Source organism: Neophocaena asiaeorientalis, unplaced genomic scaffold, assembly GCF_003031525.2.
Source record: "Neophocaena asiaeorientalis asiaeorientalis breed wild unplaced genomic scaffold, Neophocaena_asiaeorientalis_V1.1 scaffold129, whole genome shotgun sequence".
Taxonomy (NCBI): domain Eukaryota; kingdom Metazoa; phylum Chordata; class Mammalia; order Artiodactyla; family Phocoenidae; genus Neophocaena; species Neophocaena asiaeorientalis.
In genome coordinates this window covers 1,729,826-1,734,747 of record NW_020172446.1, presented here as the reverse complement: position 1 = coordinate 1,734,747, position 4,922 = coordinate 1,729,826, and positions in this window count along the sequence as shown.

The window sequence follows — 4,922 nt, the reverse complement described above, 5'->3', positions numbered from 1 at the left end:
ACCCCACCCGCTTGCCTTGGGAGAAGGTCACTGCGGGCAGTGGTCGGGGCTTTGGCCTTTCACTCTTAAAATATGAAATTTGGTGAGAGGAATGGAGAATCGAACCTTCTCTGGGCCTGGGGATCTTACTGTCCTCATTTGTACCTGTTCTGCTACCTCAAAAAGGCCAGCTTTTTGAGGATGGAATGAAATGACAAATGTGTAAGTGCTTTGAAATAAAGGCAGCAGGGATACAATTGTATTTTTATTATGCAGAAAAATCTTTTCTCTATAACATAAAACTTGTTTCTTGTTGAGGGCTGAGAGTAATAACTATGTAATTAGACTCCATGTCAGATCAAGACACATGCTCTGTTTTTCATTAAACAGACATTTGTTCAGCTCCTACGGTGTGCAATGTTGTGTATTGTGATGGGTGCAAAATTGAATAAGCCATAATCTCTCCTTCAAGGAAAATATATTTTCATACAAGGAAGACAAAACTTAGATAATTTAATGCAAGGTCAAAAGAAAAAAGTGATCCAGAGGAAGCAGTGGTCCATTTGGGCTTGGAGGGTTGAGGAAAGGCTTCTGGAGGAGAGAGCATTCATCAGAGAGGCACACGCCTGAACATGAACGTGCTGTTTGCTAAGGACACAGGGCCTGCCTATGGCATAACCAGAGGTCACACAGACTGTTGGAGGCCCAAAGAGAATCCAGAAATGGGACCCTGGGGACGGCAGAGAAGGAAGGGGAGACGCAGCAAAGTAGCTGAGAGTTTCCCTGAATGTGGGGCTGGCTAAATCTTGGAACCAGGAACGTTTCCTCTGCTTTTCTGAGCTTCACTTTTGGGTACCCACGCCTGTCTCTGAAAGGGCTTGGTGTCTGTGGACCTAGACGTCTTTCAGTAATGATTTAAGTTCCTTGGAAAATTGGCCCTGGCGTGAGAGAGGAAGAGACGAAAGGCGGGGGGAAAAAAAGTCCGTTTAGCAGTCATGTTCCGTTTGATCTCCTCGACAGCGGGCAATAATGGAAGAATGCTGGAGCTGGGGATGGAGGGTGGTTGGATTCCAAGTGGCGGTCTCCTCCCTGAGCTGCGCCCGCTGTTCGGACTTGCAGACTTCAAACATGACTGGGGGATTCCTGGAAGACAAAAGAATTCAGGGCCGGGGCTTGGATCTCAGTCAAAAATAACTCATGTCTTCATCTCAGGCAGCTCTGGGCTGTTTGCAGGTTTCTCAGAAGATGGAGCTCCACGCGGGCAGGGGGGACTGTGAGGGTCAGTTTAGGTTTGCTTTGGGGAGAGAAAGGACCTTGAAGGGTGTGGGCTGTTGGGTGGGAAACTGTTGTTGAAGCCCGAGAGGTTCTGGAGAGAAAGTCACCCCCGTTTACCCCCCTTCTCGGTGCTGCCATTTGCTTTGAGCAGTAATTACAGCCCTTAATGTTTCTTCCCTGCCTTCTAATTAGCTCACCGTGTCCACAAACAAACTCCGGACTCCCCTCACCGCCCGCCTTCCCTCTCCCAGTGGTTCCTCCTGGCTTTCCTGGTTCCCCATGGCAGCCCCATTGTTCCAGCCCCTCCCCCACCCCAGATCAGAACATCAGGTCCTTAAAGCAATCCCCTCCCTGTCTTGGTGGGTGCATCTTAGACACTCAGCCCCCAGACAGCTCTTCCTCACTTATCCCACTGGGCTGTAATTAGAGGATTATCTAATTTTCTCCCAGGAGGCCAGGGCCTGGGTCTTATTCCCTTTGTATTCTCAGCACCTCGGCCAGGGTCTGGCAAAGAATGGACACTCGCAATGTGTTAGATGAATTGCTCTCTTGGGCTTCTGCCAACTTAATCTTCCTAAAATGCTTCAGTTAGAAGCCACCACTGCTTCTCCATCGCCCATTAAGCAAGGTCCAGCCTCCTCAGACTGGTACTCAAAGACTTTTGTGACAGTTTCTCACCCACCTGGCCATCCCCACTTTGTGCTCACCCACTGAGTTGTTCCCAGGACAGTCAGTGGCTTTCCTGTCTCTGTGCCTTTACTGCAGTGGCTCCTTCCACAGAGAAACCCTTCTACACAAAGCTGCCCCCCTTTCAAGGTGCTCCTGCCCCTCTGAGCTCAGTTTGATCCTTCAGGGTTTGAACTGCTCTCTTTGAAGCTCTTATCCTGTTCTGCATTGACTTAGCATCTGGATAGGAACTTCAAGAGAGGTCATGAGTGCAGAGCTCTTACAAAATGAAGAGCAGGATGTAAATGCCAATCAGCCCTTGCTTGCTGTCATCTCCAGGAAGGCCCCGGGGTTCCCTAGGGCAGAGCCCGTGAACATCTCTGAGTGCCTGGCCATGCACCGTTCAGTGAAAGTGAGTGGTCACCGTGCCCTTTCTCTCCTCTGTCCCCAGCAGGGCTCAGAATGTGCTGGTCCTCAGGTCGTGTCAGAGTGGGACAAAAGTTATCAGACAGCCTGGCCACTCCCACCCCTCAGAGGTTCCGGGCCTCGGGACCCAGGCTCTACGTCCCACTGCCTGCTGGGGAGTGGGTTATTCCCAGTTGCACATTCCCCTGGGGCTGAGGGGTGCAATGAGCTGGCTGGTGAGGCTGAGGCAACACTGAGGGCAAAAGGTGAGTGTGGCCTCAGGTCCACAGGGGATGATGGATGTCACAGCTTGTCTCCAAGTCCAGATGGCCATGCTCCTTCCAGCAGGGGCCAGGGAGAGGGAAGCCATCTCCCGAAGGGAGGATTCTGGCTAGAGGTCAGGAATTCTTCCCTAGGAGACTTTTGGGAACAGTCTGCCAAGGTGGGGTGAAATGTTCCTAGGACAGAAGGAAGAAGAAGATACCCTTCTGGATACTTCCAGAGTCTCGCTGCTGCCCTCAAGTCTCTTGGATGGCACCTCCCATTCTCATCTCCCTATGCTCAGGCCAGCCTTCTGGAGGGGATTTTTTTTTTTTTTTTTAGTTCCCTGACCAGGGTTCTAACCCGGTCTCTCAGTAGTGAAAGCTTGGAGTCCTAACCACTGGACCACCAGGGAAGTCCCTAGAGGGATCTTTTTAAATATTACTTTCCTGCTCACAATCTTTCGATGGATCCCCATTGCCCTCAGGGTAAAGTCCAAGCCCCTTTCTCAGGAAACTCACAGCCCTTCAGACCCTCCACTTCAGGCTGGGTTCTTTACATTGAGCACCTTGCTCTCATTTCCAGCCTTGCCAGATTGCTTGTAGTTCCCCTCCCAAACCATACTGCTTCCCAAGCCCAGCCTCTGCCCATGCTGTTCCCTCCTGGAATGTCCCACTTTGCCTGGTTCTGGGGCATATCCTTTGGGAAGCCCTCTTGGACCCACAGGAACCCCCCTCCTTTGGGTTTCTGTACCCCCTGGACTTCCCTGGCTGTCACCCCCAATTAAACAGTTTCTGAAGGTCACTGGGTGCTATCCACCTCTCCCTTCCCAAAGTTCTGTCACTGGCACTTAGTAGGAGCTCAAGGAGTGTTCAGGGAACTGAACTGAGCCTGCTGAGGTCCCTTCCACTGGAGGAGATGAAAGAGTTGGATAGGTTGATAAGAGCTGTTCCTGGGCTGGAGAAAAGGCAGAATCCAAAGGGCAGCTGGGGTCAGAACACTGCCCAGGGCTGCTGGGCATCTCACAGAGACCAAGCCCTCTCTGAGCTCTTCTCCTCCCCCCTCCCCTGGAACCGCCCACTTCCTGGGCCACTTATCCAGCCGCAAAGATCCAAGTGTAACACATCCAGCACCCGGGTGGTGTCAACGGCAGTGACACTGACCTCAGGGCCCCCAGCCACACCTTGTCCTTCTGGGCTTCTTTCCACGAAGAAGTGTGTCGGCCTCTCTTCTGTCCGCTGAAGGCTGTTTTCAAAATCACACCCTATGCAGTTTTATTTACAAGGAAATCTTGGCAGGATCTTGACTTAGTAGAGTAGGGTTGGGGGGAGGGTGGTGAGAAACAAAAATAGTTGGAATGATCACACTTTCTGAAACCGAGATGAAAATTGGTGTCTGTAGCAAACTCAACTAATTAGAAGGGAGTTAATTTCCTTCTCTATGTTTAGGGGGAGCAGTCATTGTCAGGTGAGATGGTCACAGGTTGGATCCTGGGGCTGGGGTCATGTGTTTGCTTTACTAAGATGAGAGCATTAATTGCAACTTTCCCTACTGGATTAGAGCATCAGTTTCTGAGAGGGAGAGGAGCAAAGGCCAGTGGGTGAGTGGGTGGTGGTAAGAGGGGTGGAAGGAGGTGTGAGCTGGGGACTGACTGTGGGACATCACCAGAAGTGAATCCCTGAGCCCCCCGGAAGAGCTGGGCACCTGTCCCAGCCGGCCACTGTCACCATTTACAAGCACGGCCTCTGCTTAAGGGACACAGTCTCTCCTGGGAGGTCTTTCCTGCAAGGAAATGGCACCAGTTGTTTTCTTTAGAAGCCCTGTTCCTCTGCTCTAACTTGATTCCTACTCGCTGTAGTTGCCTTACCTCCCCTCTCCCAGTTGGGGCACTTCCCTGGTCTTACCTTTGTCAACCTGGTCCAATGAAGCCAGGGCACTGTCACATAGTTCTGCGGTGTGGGGAGGGAAAGATTTAGGGTCTGGGGTCCGGGACTCCCCTGACTTCTCTCATCCCTAAACTACTGAGCCTGCCTGGACCTCCCAGGATCTGAGACCGAAGTGAAGAGAGATGGAAGGGTGGTCAGGGCATCCTGTCTTCCCAGCCTCCGGCCCCCAATTCACTCCCAGTTAACTCCGACATTGCCAACTTAGTGAAAACCTCGCCCCTGCCACCGTCACGCGTCTGCTGCCTCCAAGTCATCTTTAACCCGGTGGGTCCCGGCAAGTAGACGCTGCACCCCCACCCCCGACCCAGTCCTGAGAGACAGACCTGAACCCGGGGTGGAGGCAGGTGGGGATGGGGCCATCCCCGCCCGGGACCTTGCAGCCACTTCTCT